Here is a 15,237-nt window from a genome sequence, read left to right as displayed (position 1 = left end):
AAAGCAATTTTGAGAGTCTTTTTGTTTTACAAAATCATAGGCAGAAGCCACCACCTGGACCCACCACATGTTGGAATGGGTGAGGGACAGAAATAGAGCTCAGTAAGTTAAGAATGAAATCCAAGAGTGGGCAAGAGGTTTGAGAGGTCCATGAGTGTGAGAGGTGGATGGGTGAATGGTGAGAATGTTCAAAACATCTTCTTCCTCCATAATGAGAGCATTTAGGCCCCTGATTCAGACAGTGTCCAGGACAGGGGGAGCAGGATGTTGTCAGCTCTCCTGGCCAAAAGTGAGACTCCAGCAGTGTCCAGTTACTTGGTCCATTTTGGGATTTATTCATATTTTAAAAATGATCCAACAGTATACAATTTTGAAAATATACAAAAATCCCTATGCTACCATTCATAGATAGCTAAGATGGCCTTAAGATGGTGAGAGAATCAGAATGGGGTTTGCATTTACATTGTGTATTTTTTTCTGCCAATATCTACAGAATTCCCTACATCCCCCTTGTTAATGTAACCCAGTGGGTGTCATTCCCATTCGCAGTTACAGATCTTTCCAGTACATGGTTACAGACCCTTGGAAAACCCATACCATCTGCTGTGAGGTACAGGCAGCCATGTGGCATCACCTCTAAACATGCCTTCTGGGACATCAAACTGCTGATTAAGTAAAAGTCATTTGAATAGATATTAACGACCTTAATTTTACCCCTCTCACAATTGTAATTCTTCTACCAAGAGGTGATGGATTTTAGTGGTGATTTGCTTTTATAGATTAGTGTAGATTAATGATTCTGCCAGGGGCAATGTTTTCATTTGGAAAAGCATTTGGTAAAGTCTGGAGACATTGCTGGTTGTCAGAGCTTGGGGGGGTAGTCCTGCTGGCCTTGAGTGGGTAGAGTCCCCAGATAGTGCTGCACATTCTAGAGCTCACAGAGCCCGACCAGCATGACTACTACAAAGTTCAATGCTGAGGAGGAGTGGAGAGCCCTGATGTGCCTCCCCTAGCTTCCCTGGAGCTTTTTACCTTCACCTTCCATCAGTCTCTACCACATTCTCACCTCAGCTTGCTCCTTGAACCTTAATGCCCTCCACTTGAACTTGCCCTTAGTTTAAGACCTGCTGTAATCTCTCAACTCCCCTGGCCCCTTTCTGATCCTTAGCAGGCTGTCCCCTAGAGGGCACCCTCGCCTTTCCTGTAGCTTCCCAGGATCCTGTTGCCCCCGCCCTGTGTGGGCACCAGGGATATGGCCCTGTGCCTGTGTCCCTAAAGGTCCTGTCACTCAGGACATTTGTGTGAGAGCAACTGAGGTGATATTACCCTCCCCTGCTTTTCTTGGAATATAAAAATTTGTTCACATCTTGTAGAGTAAAATTTCTTAATGCATGTGAAAATTTAAAATATATATATTTTTGCCTCCCAAACTTTACTGGAAAAAATTTATCACAGTCACAGTCATAAAAAATGACACCTAATCCGAGTTATTCACTGTATTAACAGCAAAATATTGGGAACAACCTAGACTTTCACCAGTACAATGCTAATTAAACAGGTTACCTTATATCTACACAATAGAATATGATGCAGCTGTTTAAAAGGTATGGAATCTTTCAGCTATTCATATGGAAACACCTCCATGTTCTGTTTTAATTATAGCATCTAAATATCACAGAATAAGATGCAGTTTTTGTGCCAGATCTGACCTTAGAACATTATTTTTACTGTTTTTTATTTATTTATTTATTTTAAAGAGAGAGGATCTCACTCTCATACCCAGGCTGAAGTGCAGTGGCAAGATCATAATTGACTCCCACCTCAACCTTGTGATCTCAAATGATCCTCCTGCCTCAGCCTCCTGAATAGCTGGAATCACAAGCACTTACCACCATGCCTTGCTAATTTTTTGTGTTTGTTTCTGTAGAGATGGGGTTTCACCCAGGCTGGTGAAACCCCAGGCTGGTCTCAAACTTCTGGGCTCAAGTGATCTGCCCACTTTCACTTCCAAAATGCTGGAATTATAAGCAAGTGTCATCACACCTGATTCTGCCTTTTTTTTTTAATCGGACTGCAGTCTACTCACTCATCACTTCCCCATCAGGTGATTTCTAGTTTTCCTCTATTTCTCTACCATATGTCCATGCCAAAATCCAGATGTATTTGCTTTTGTATAGAATTAGATTTTTTTTGTTAAAGAGAAGCGTTAGGAATGGTCTCCTAGCTGATTTTCAGGATTCTAATCTTCACTGTATAAGCCACAGGTTTCCAACTCTTGATACTGATTAGAGTCACTTGTAGGGCATTTAAAGCCTACCAATTCCTGTACCATCCCTCAAGTGTATCTGATTTGGCTGATGTGCGGTGTGGCCCAGGGATTGGTTGTTTAAAAATGCTTTCAAGGAAAAGGGTCATTTTGTAGTGGAGGAACTTTAGCCCAGTGATCAAAGTTAACATCCCCAGTAATCAGAGATAAGGACATCTTAGGGCATTCTAATATAGTGGTTGGAGAAGGTGCAACATCACCCCTGTGGTATTCTTGTACAAAGTGTATAACCTGAGTTTAATCATGAGAAAATATAAGAAAAGTCCAAACTGAGGGTCATTCTACAAAAGAAGTCACCAATACTCTTCAAAAATGTGAAGGTCTTAAAGGTAAAAGAAATCCTGATTAACTTTCCCAGATTAAAGAAGACTGAGAGAACCGTACAATGAAATGCAGTATGTGATACTAGATTAGATCCTGGTCCAGAAAAAGGATATTAGTCAGAACATAGAGGGGATTTGAATAAGGTTTGTACAGGCATTCATTTCACAGTGTTTATAATCATTTATTGATTTTGATGATTAGATGCATATCTATAACGTTAATATTTGGGGAAGTTGAATGAAAAGCATATGAGGACTTTGCCTATTTTTGGAACATTTTTGAAAGTCTGAAATTATTTCAAAATTAAACATTAAAAGAAAAGAAATACAGATCTTTTAGATATTTCTGTTAAGTTGCCAAAGTTGAAGACCATTTCCCAACTTATCTTGCCTAATACTGTCAGAGTAATCTTCCTGGAAATGCTGTTTGTCATGTTTGTGACCTCAAAGCTTTCCAGTGACTTCTCTTATCTGTAGGATGAAGTTCCCATTATGTAGGCTGTCATTCACTGCCCTCATAGCATAGCCCTAATCTCCCTTTTTTCTGATCTGTGTTGAAAGACCTGACCAACATTTTACTTTCTTATGTCCAAACCTGTTCTGATTTTTTCTTGCTTATGTAATGCCCTTCCCTGTCTTCTCAACTGTGGGAGTTCAGTCAGGGTGGTGGGAAAGATTTTAGAAGAAAAATTTTAAAGATAGTTATAGGAAATAGTCGCAAACCTTGGAAGGCCAGGTGGTTTGCATAGCTTCAGTAAAAGGTTTGGCCGAAGGCAGCTGAATTATCTTAAAAGCTTAGGGTGTAGATACATAGGAATGTAGAGGAGTTTATCTAAATAGCTTGTTTACTCAGGCAGTCCTAAAACCAACATTTAATCTTATGCTAGGGGAACTACTCGGGAGGTCGAAGATGTCAATTACCTTCTAGTGGTGTTTACTCAAGACCTTTGTCATTTAATCTGTACTTAATAAATGCAAACTTCGCTCGCTCATTAGGGCCTCAGCTGCTAACTGTTTACCGGAAGGGTCCGGACCCTTCTCTGTATTGGTGAGTAGTGACTGGGCAGCGTAGCCTGCTCTTTCGCTGGATATTTGTGTCTGAATGTATTTGTTCATCCGTTGCTGGGTCAGGGTGTGCCGGTTGGACCCAGACAGTTGGTGCCCCGTGTGAGGAACTGGCATGTTGGTGCCCAGGTCTGAGGTATAGCTGCAAAGAATCTCGAACCCTTGAAAACGAAGAAGACTGTGCCATTGGTAAGCCAGTAAGTCGATAAATCAGTAAGTCTGTACGTCCTTTGTGCCTGCTTGGGATCTCCAAGTTCGAGGGAATTGTTCAGGCTAGGGTTTGATCATGGAAAAACAGTTATCAGCACAACAGAAGCAGTATATAAAAGTGTTCAAAGAGCTGCTTAAAGCCACTGGAGCCTCGGTTTTGCAGGCTCAATTAGGGGACCTAATGCAAATTGTATCACTTAACCCATAGTTCCCGGAAGAAGGTACACTAGACAAAGAGCTTAAGTGAGAAGAAATTTTTTTTTTTTTTTTTTTGAGATGGAGTCTCCCTCTGTCGCCCAGGCTGGAGTGCAGCGGTGCAATCTCGGCTCACTTCCAGCTCTGCCTCCTGGGTTCATGCCATTCTCCTGCCTCAGCCCCCTGAGTAGCTGGGACCACAGGCGTCCGCCACCACCCCCGGCTAATTTTTTTTGTATTTTTAGTAGAGGCAGGATTTCACCCTGTTAGCCAGGATGGCCTTGATCTTCTGACCTTTTGCGCAAGAGCAACGGGTCCCAGTAATCTTTAACGCTATGGGCTTTAGTGAGGGCGACTCTGGTCCCATTATACACAGAAGAGCCTGTAAAGGGGAAGGAGGCAGAACCGTCACCTATTTTACCACCCGAGTCCCTCAGCCCCTCTATCACCGTGCCAAAATAACCAAGAGGAAACGGAGGTTTTGCCTGAGCCCCCTCCTCCAATAAATAAGAAAAAAGACCAGGGATACACTACAGCTATGGGACCCTGTCTTAAGCAAGCGGCATTAGAAAGAAGGGGGGCTTTTAGCCTGCCCGGTGATACAAAATCAAGAAGGTAATCAGGTGTATGTTTATAGAGAGATAAGGAAAGGCATTAGTGGGTGTAGCACACCAACATGGCACGTGAATACATATGTAACAAACCTATACGTTGTGTACATGTACCCTTGAACTTAAAGTATTAAAAAAAGAAAAAAAAAAAAAAAGGAATGCATTAGAAGCTGAAGCCGGGCAGCCAAATGGGCGGCGGGCGAAAGGAAAGCCTCAGCTGCAAAAAAGCTCGCAGCGCACAAGCTGGCAGGGTTCGCACAGGCCGGCAGCATCCGCGCAGCAGTGGGAGGAGGGAACCGTGCAGACAAAAAGCGGCACAGACAAAAAGTTGGGCCTAAGCAAGCACAGTGCGGCCGCCACCCAGGACCCGCCCCGCTGTCCTCCGGCTCCACGGGGGGCTCACGGTAAAATCTCATGTGTTCCTTGTATACAAGGAACATCCCAAATTATAATTCTCTGTTAAAATTGAAGTTAAATTTAAATTATAATTATGGCCACTGTTTTTCCTCCGCTACCCGTGATGTGGCTCTCTCAAAATCTTAATTGGGTGGAAGAGTGACCTCTGAAGGGAGAGAAATTACAAAGAGCCCATGAATTAGTTGAGGAACGATTACAAGCCGGCCATATAGAACCATCTAACGGCCCTTGGAATTCGCCCATTTCGTCATTCCCAAAAGCCTGGCAAATGGAAATTTTGCATGACTTACGTGCTATTAATGCTAATCTACAGCCTATGGGATCCCTTCCCCTGTGGCGATTCCTCAAGATTGGCCTATAATTGTTATTGACTTAAAAGACTGCTTTATACTATTCTTCTCACAGAACAGAAAAAAAAATTGTGTTTACATTACCAGCTATTAATAATCAAAGGCCAGCTTGCCGATTTCATTGGAAAGTGCTTACTAAAAAAAAAAAAAAAAAAAAAAAAAAAAAAAAAAAAATTGTGCTTCCTCAGGGAATGCTGAACAGTCCTACCATGTATCAGTAACATGTAGATCAGGCTTTGCTCCCCAGTAGAAAAGAATTTTCTGATAGCAAGACTATTCATTTTATGGATGATATATTACTGGCAGCCCCAAGAAAGCCAGTACTGTTAAGTGTATATGCCTCTGTCATAAAGAATACACAGTTGGCAGGGCGCGGTAGCTCATGGCTGTAATCACAGCACTTCGGGAGTCTGAGGTGGGCAGATCATGAGGTCAGGAGATCAAGACCATCCTGGCCAACATGGTGAAACCGTGTCTCTACTAAAATACAAAAAATTAGCCGGGCATAGTGGCATGTGCCTGCAGTCCCAGCTACTCGGGAGGCTGAGGCAGGGGAATCCCTTGAACCGGGGAGGTGGAGATTGCAGTGAGGGGAGATCATGCCACTGCACTCCTGCCTGGGGAGACAGCAAGACTCAATCTCAAAAACAAACAAACAGGAGGTTTAATCATAGCACCTGAAAAAGTAAAAATGTCCTCTCCTTGGAAATATCTTGGGTACATACTAACTTCCCAGTCAGTAAGACCTCAAAAGGTTAAATTAAATACTAGCAACTTACACACCTCAAATGATTATCAGAAATTTCTGGGCCATACAAACTGACTTTGCCCTGTCTTGGGCATAACTACTTACCAGTTGCAAACCTGTTTTCTATCGTAAAGGGCAGTACAGCCCTAGATTCTCCCAGATATTTAAACCCTGCAGCAAAAAGGGAGATTGAGGAAATAGAACAAGCCATCTCTCACAGGCAACTACATCGCATAGACCTGCTCTATTCAGTTCAGTTGTTTATTTTTCCCACCAAATACTCCCCTACAGGGTTAATAGGACCGATGATCTTGGGACTGTGCTTTCTAGAATGGGATTTTTGCTCACATACCGGGACTAAAACACTATCTCCCTATATCCAGTTAATAAGTAAAGTCATGTATTTGGGCCACAGACGATGCAATCAGTTGCTAGGTTATGATCCTTGTATCATCAGGATTCCTTTAAGTAAAAAGCAGTCGAAGCAGTTTTTCCTCTATAGAGAAATAAAGGGAAAGAAAGAGTAAGAGAGAGACTAGAAGAGACAGATCAGAGAGACACAAAAAGTAAGACACAGAATACAGATAAAGTAGAAAGAAAAGAAAGAAATATTAAGACTGTTATAGATATGAGAATGCACTTTCAATAAGGAAGGTTATAAAACAAAGTCAGAAAGTTAAGGCATGTCAAAGATTGTGAAGTTGTAAAAAAATTATAAAAAGGAATTTATGTAAGAAATGTTGTATAATTTTTGTTTTGAAGGTATAAGCGAGTTTTAAAACGTTAATTGTAAAAGAAATTCTGTGTGTAAACATATTGGCTAAAGAAGTATCCAGTTATTCTGTAAACTGGATAGTAAAATAAAGCACAACAGGTTTTTCTTAAAGCACTAACCGGCTCTTTAACAAAGACTATAAAAGATCTACTAGCACAGGCACCACCCCTAGAATTTCCAGTACACCAACACCAGCCTGAAGACTACATCCTCATCAAAGGATGGAAAGAAGAAAAAGCTTGAGCCAGCCAATGAAAGACCCTACAGGACCCACAACCCCGGACAATGTGGCTTCCGCAGACAACACAAGCCCTGGACATTACTTGGGGGATGCTGAAGAAGACAACTCAGGAGGCTGAACGAATCCTGCTCTGGACACAGACACCGTTCACTCCAGATAACTTGTTCCTTGCTATGCTCTCTGTTGTACACTGCAACTCATGTAGGGTATTGATCATTTTTATGCTCTGGCTTTGTCTGCAACCTGTACTTGCTACAATCTATTGGGCTCATATCTTAGATCTGCCTTTCTTTCGCCCTGTCACCTGGGCAGACACTCTCTTCCCAGCCTCAAAGGATGCGACTGCTTGGCTAGAAAGGATTAACATACCCCCAGGGGGGTTTCTTAGTAACGACATACAGTGAGCCCAGGTGCCAATTAACACTACAGGTCACTCCTTGATTGGAAAAGAGTGTTGCTGATTATGATTATCTTATGTTATTTGCTCATTCTAGGATGCAAAGCTGGAATAAGAGCAATGACTGTCTCAACTGACAGGCCTGTTGCTGCACAGACCTGTGCTCTTCAATCAACAATGCCTGATACAAGAAGCAGAAAAGGAGGAGATGTGGGAGTTCAGTCCGTGTGGTGGGAAAGATTTTAGAAGAAAAATTATAAAGATAGTTATAGGAAATAGTCACAAACCTTCTTGGAAGACCGAGGGATTTGCATAGCTTCAGTAAAAGATTTGGCTGAAAGCAGCTGAATTCTTTTAAAAGCTTAGGGTGTAGATACATAGGATTGTAGAGGAGTTACTCAGGTGGTCTTAAGAACAACCTTTGATTATCTGCAGGTGCATGATTGCTGTCTACTCGGGAGGCTGGTAATGTCAATTACCCTCTAGTGGTGTTTACTCAAGAGGTTTGTCATTTAAATCTGTACTAAATAAATGCAAACTTAGCTGGCTGATTGGGGCCACTGCTGCTAACTCTTTTCTGGAATTTTCTCGTTATCAGTGAGTGGCTCGGCCGCCCAGTCTGCTCTTTCACTGGATATTTGTCTCTGATTATATTTGTTCATCCGTCACTGGGTCAGGGTCTGCCGGTCCGACCCAGACATCAACATCCTTAATTGTTTTTTGTCCTAAGGCCCATTTGAGACCCTGTCTCTTCATTGATGTCTGTATGGTTATTTCTATTAGAGGCAGCCAACTTTCCTTTCTTTAAATTCTGGTAGGTACAATTGTGTGGAGTGAAATACGAGTTTCATTTTATTATTGTTTTAGAAAAAAGAAGCCAATTTATTCTGCTCATTGAAAGTGTTCTTTTTAAAACAAATCTTAAAATTTTGATTGGAGAAGGATTAGAGATTAAATTGTTGATGTTTGAAATTCATTGTGGTTTTTTTAAAAAACATGCTTATTTCAGTTTCAGGGGTACACGTATAGGTCTGTTATATAGGTAAACCCATGTCATGGGGATTTGATGTACAGATTATTTCATCGGTTAGGTACTAAGCCTAATAATAATTTTTTTTCTTCTCTTCTTTTGCCTCCCACCCTCCACCCTCAAGTAGGTCCTGGTGTGTGTTGTTCCCTTCGTGTCCATGTGTTCTCATTATTTATTGCCCACTTATACATGCAATATTTAGTTTTCTGGTTCCTGCATTAGTTTGCTAAGGATATTATCCTCTAGCTTCATTTATGTTCCTGCAATAGACAATATATCATTCTTTTGTTATGGATGCATAATATTCCATGGTGTATATGTACCACATTTTAAAAATCCAGGTTCCATTGATTGGTATTTAGGTTGATTCCATGCCTTTTCTATAGGAAATAGTGCTGCAATGAAAATTTGCGTGCATGTGTCTTTATGGTAGAATGATTTATATTCCTCTGGGTATATAACCAGCAATGAGATTGCAGGGTCAAATGGTAGTTCTGTTTTTAGTTGTTTGAGGAATTTTCACACTGCTTTCCACAATGGTTGAACTGATTGACACTGCCACCAACAGTGTATAAGCATTCCCTTTTCTCTGCAACTTTGCCAGCATGTTATCTTTTTATTTTTTGATAATAGCCATTCTGATTGGTGTGAGAGAGTGTCTTGTTGTGGTTTTGATTTGTATTTTTCTAATGATCAGTGATATTGAGCTTTTACATGTGCTGTTGGCCACATGTATATCTTCTTTTAAAAAGTATCTCTCCATGTCCTTTGCCCACTTTTTAATGTTTTTTTCTTCTAAATTTATTTAAGTTTCGTATAGATGCTGGATATCAGACTTTTGTCAAATGCATAGTTTCTAAATATTTTCTGTCATTTCTTAGGTTGTCTGCTCACTCTGTCAATAATTTCTTTTGCTGGAAGCATGAGTTTTAGATTCAGAAATATGTGAGTCTGAGTCCTGTTTCCACCTTTAATGGGCTCTGAGATAAGGGACAGTTTCATTGATATTTTGGGATAGAAGGATAATAGTAACTGATTAAAGGGTCATTGTGAGCATTATATGAGGTGCAAACATAAAGGTCCCCAGTGCATAGCAGGTTTTTTCATCTTCATTTTCATCCTCATCTTAAGATGTATATTCTCTCATAAAACAAGGTCACATCAATTGCAACTTTAGGTGTGCAATCTAAGTCTAGCTCCTAAAACTAAAGTCTGTCAGATTTTACACTGATAATGCTTTTTCTTTCTATGTAGAGAATAAAGACAAGATGAGACCAAATATTCTTCCCCCTACTTGTCTCTTCCTACCGGCCTTCCCTCCTTTAAGAAGATGTATAAATGGCAGGCCTCCTGAAAACCTCCTCAAAGACACAACAAGCCATAGAGGGTTTCTACAACTTGTGTTTTTCCAGGATATGCCCTCAAGCTCTGGTCCAATAAACTTCAATCGATTCAGACATAAACCTCAACTGATTCAGACACTTGAATCAGGCACTGAATTTGGTTAACATTTTGCCAACTATGAAGGGGTCCTCTTAATGCAGTTTAGAACCTTTGACCTGCAGTGCTTCTTTTGTTCGTTCTCAGTACCAGCTATAGAGCTTTAATTCTGACCAGTCGTGTGACTTTCTAAGAATTGGATCCTACTTTCTCTTGAGGTCCCTGTTCTCTCCGATTTTTCGTTTGAGATCTGAGTTTTGTTTTTTCATGGAACTCCTCTCCTCATGGAGCTTTGCTCACTTCCTAAAAGGAACATGAGTTTCCTGCTCCTGTGACAATGGAGAGCAGACTGCAGCTTGGTCCCTGCTCAACTAAGGAGCTGGTTTGGGGTTTTGTTTTAGAATTTGGTAGCTGCAGAATAAGGCTTCTTACTACTTCATTCTAACCTCTCCTTATGCTTAGAGTGTTCAACAGTATGTAAATAGTGCAATTGCTACTTGTGTTTTTGGTTGTTATCATTCTTCCTTTGGATTTGACCAACTCTTCACCTTGTCTAATGTCCAAAACACCTTTCACTTGGTCAAATCCAAATTTAACAGGAGCTCTAAATTATGGTGAAGCAGGCCTTTAAATTGGCTAAAATTCTGTAACTGCAGAACATCCAACTCCACCTCTGGAAGCAATTGTTTGTTGAAGAAAATAAAAACATTTTAATCCACAATATATTTCTCTGACAAATTGCAAATAGAAGTGGCCCTGCACAGTTGCCTTTTGTAGAAAAAATCTACATCATAGAGAATCATTATTAGTGCAGGCATGTCTTCCCTTATCTGGATATGGGAAAAATGGACTGAATCTGATACCTTAAAGATAAACAAATTTAGCATTGATTTTTCTCTGAGGGCTGCTACCTGCAAGGTTTCACTGACAGAAGACAAGCTTTGCTAACTGAACTTCCTTTCTTTCTCCCATGACCTGTATTACCACTAAAACCTGATTTACTGCCATTCGCTCATTTTGGACATGCAGAAATGTAGAAAAATAATCAGCCAACTAAAGGGTAAAAATGTATTTGTCTCAAGTTTCCTGGCTTCTCTCTGTGCATTCTTTCCAATTGGGTGGTAAAAATCACTGTTTTCTCCACCAAATTTTGATTAATGGGAGAAGATTTGTGTTGGACTAGTCTTGGTGTAGTAATTCTGGTGTACTTTTTAGTAATGTTGGGGTATGAATATTTTGATTGTTTAATCCATTTCCTCCCAGAAATAGTCTTTTCCTTTATCTCTTTCCTTCTGTGTTGTTCATAAAGGGAGGTACTGGATAAAGTTTTCTCTCATCTTGTCATATGTCCTTGTGGGCTTGATTTGTGACCAAGTCAGAGTACTCACTCTTGGTCTCCAACATCAGGGGGAGGAGTCATTTTTGAGTCACATTATGTGACCAACTGTAACATGGCTGAGAACCTTAAGTTTTTTATTTTGTTTTGTTTTCCAAATGTGTTAAGCTCCAAGGAGGGCTTGTCATAAGAAGTCCCATCCAGGCTGGGTGCGGTGGCTCACGTCTGTAATCCCAGCACTTTGGGAGGCCAAGGTAGGGGGATCACGAGGTCAGGAGATTGAGACCATCCTGGCTAACATGGTGAAACCCTGTCTCTACTAAAAATACAAAAAAATTAGCCGGTCATGGTGGCAGGCTCCTGTAGTCCCAGCTATTTGGGAGGCTGAGGCAGGAGAATGGTGTGAACTGGGGAGGTGGAACTTGCAGTGAGCCGAGATTGCATCACTGCTCTCCAGCCCAGGCAACAGAGCGAGACTCCATCTCAAAAAAGAAAAAAAAGAAAGAAAAAAGAAGTCCCATCCCTCAGGGACTTTTGTCGTCCCAAATCTTGTTGCTTGGATAGGGCTGTGGCAACAAGAGTCTTTTGCTTTCCTAAGCCTATTCCTGAGAGTACATATTTTATTTTAGGGTGGGGGGAAAAGATCATTGGGATTGGTTTTTCACTGAAGAGGCTGTTGGATTGAGTCACTTAGAATCAATACACGACTGGAAATTCTAATTGTCCATGGCCAGAAGATGGATTCTTTAAATTGGGATTTCTAAGTTAAAAAATATTTTAGAGATCTCTTATTCCAAACAGTTGATCAGAGGATTGAATTTCAAAGAAAGACACGTGATAGTGTTATGGCTAGCCTTAACATTTCTTTTGACTAAATTACAGAGCAAAAATCTCACCTAAAACAAAGTTATTTTGTTTAGTAAGCTCAAACTACTTGACTTAGATAGTCTGAGAAAATAAGAATAAAAGCCACTTTACCTTGTCATCGAATAGTTAAAATTTTATGCTTTTACTGCTGCAGCCTGGATTTAATTTCGGGTCAGGGAACCAGCCTTAATTGCTTTGATGTTTGTGTGATTTTTGAGTTTTTGAGGTGCTCCTTCGCCTCTTTGGAGATGCCTCATACATCCTTGGCTAAGCCATAATCTTGGTTAAGCCTTATTAGTTTCATTTGGGAGGATTCTTTTGGTGAAAAAAAAATCAAAAGCCAGAAATATCAGCTGTTTGTCCTATCTAAAATCTGATATTAAGAAGTCTGAGGCCGGGCACGGTGGCCCACGCCTGTAATCCCGGCACTTTTGGAGGCCGAGATGGGCGGATCACGAGGTTAGGAGATCAAGACCATCCTGGCTAATACGGTGAAACCCCGTCTCTACCAAAAATACAAAAAATTAGCTTGGCATGGAGGCGGGCACCTGTAGTCCCAGCTAGTCAGGAGGCTGAGGCAGGAGAATGGCATGAACCTGGGAGGCGGAGGTTGCACTGAGCTGAGATCGCGCCACTGCACTCCAGCCTGGCTGACAGAGCGAGACTCTGTCTCAAAAAAAAAAAAAAAATTCTGAAAGTGTTACAGTAGGTAGCTGATCAGACATGAGCAAAGCAGGAGAGATCCTTCCACCCCCACACACTAGAAATGTCTAGTGATCATCAACAGGTGATAGTCAAGTCAGGTGGTTGTTAGCAGGCTCTCTAAAGTAATAATTGGTTGCAGGTGGTGCCAGGGAGCTATAGTCTCAGAATAGATAGAAAACACCTGAAACAGGTGATCAGTAGCTTCCCGATAAATTCTCAGAAGATGAGCAAGTGGGCTCAAATATACACATTAAGAGGCAACATAATAGAGTTTCTGGTAAATGACCTTCCAGGAACTATTTTTTTTTTTTTATTTTTTTTTTTTTTACATTTTAGAAGCATTATTTTTTAGAAACTATGTTTTTAAATTTTTAAATTTTATTTTTAAATCTTTTATTTCCATAGGTTTTTGGGGATTTGGTATTTAATTACATAAGTTCTCTAGGGGTGATTTGTGAGATTCTGGCGCCATCACCCGAGCAGTATACACTGAACTCAATTTGTAGTCTTTTATCCCTCACCACCTTCCCACCCTTTTCCCCAAGGCCATTGTATCATTCTTATGCCTCTGCATCCTCATAATTTAGCTCCCACTTATGAGTGAGAACACACGGTGTTTGGTTTTCCATTCCTTAGTTACTTCACTTAGGACAATAGTCTCCAGTTTCTTCAAGGTTGCTGCGAATGCCATTAATTCATTCCTTTTATGGCTGAGTAGTATTCAATCATATACATATATATATATACCACAATTTCTTTATCCACTCATTTATAGTTTACATTCCCACCAGCAGTGTAGACGTGTTCCCTTTTCACTGTTTCCACATCAACATCTATTATTTTTATTTATTTATTTTTGAGATGGATGGGGTCTTGCTCTGTCACCCAGGCTGGAGTGCAGAGGCATCAGCTTGGCTTACTGTAACTTCTGCCTCCCAGGTTCAGGCCATTTGTCTCCCTCAGCCTCTGGAGTAGCTGGGGTTACAAACATGTGCTCCCTCACCCAGGTAATTTTTTTGTATTTTTAGTAGAGACAGGGTTTCATCATGTTGTATATGCTGGTGTCAAAACCCTGACTTTAAGTGATCCGCCCACCTTGTGCTGCCAAAGTGTGGGGATTACAGGTGTGAGCCACCGTGCCTGGTCAACAACTATTATTTATTCATTTTTTGATTATGAACATTCTTGCAGGAGTAAGGTGGTATCACATTGTGGTTTTGATTTGCATTTCCCTGATCATTAGTGATATTGAGCATTTTTTCATATGTTTGTTAGCCATTTGTATATTTTCTTTTGAGAATTGTTTATTCACATTCTTGGCCCATTTTGATGGGATTGTTTGTTTGCTAACTCGTTTGAGTTTCTTATAGATTCTGGATATTGGTTATCTTTCAGATATATAGATTGTGAAGATTTTCTTTCACTCTGTGGGTTATATGTTTAGTCTGCTGACTGTTGCTTTGCTGTGCAGAAGCTCTTTAGTTTAATTGTCTCACCTATTTATTTTTGCTTTTGTTGCATTTGCTTTTGGGTTCTTGGTCATGAACTTTTCGCCTAAGCCAATGTCTAGAAGGGTTTTTCCAATGTTATCTTCTAGAATTTTTATAGTTTCAGGTCTTAGATTTAAGTCGTTGATTCATCTTGCGTTGATTTTTGTATAAGGTAAGAGATGGGGATCCAGTTTTATTCTCCTACATTCAGCTTGCCAATTATTTCAGCACCATTTGTTGAATAAGGTGTCCTTTACCCATTTTATGTTTTTGTTTGCTTTGTCAAAGATAAGTTGGCTGTAAATATTTAGGATTATTTCTGGGATCTGTATTCTGTTCCATTGGTCTACATGCCTATTTTTATACCAGCCCATGCTGTTTTGGACTTAGAGTACTGTTTGAAGTCAGGTGATGTGACACCACCAGATTTGTTCCTTTTGCTTAGTCTTGCTTTAGCTATGTAGCCTCTTGTTTGGTTGCACAGGAATTTTATAACTGTTTTTTCTAGTTTTGTGAAGAATGATGGTGGCATTTCAATGGGAATTGCAATGAATTTGTAGATTGCTTTTGTCAGCATGGTCATTTTCACAATAATGATTCTATTCATCCGTGAGCATGGGGTGCGTTTTCATTTTTTGCATCATCTATGATTTCTCTCAGCAATGTTTTGTAGTTTTTCTTGTAGAGGTCTTTCACCTCCTTGTTTAGATA

Source organism: Symphalangus syndactylus, chromosome 17, assembly GCF_028878055.3.
Source record: "Symphalangus syndactylus isolate Jambi chromosome 17, NHGRI_mSymSyn1-v2.1_pri, whole genome shotgun sequence".
Taxonomy (NCBI): Eukaryota; Metazoa; Chordata; class Mammalia; order Primates; family Hylobatidae; genus Symphalangus; species Symphalangus syndactylus.
The sequence above is the reverse complement of the archived record's forward strand: the minus strand, read 5'-3'. Positions refer to the sequence as shown.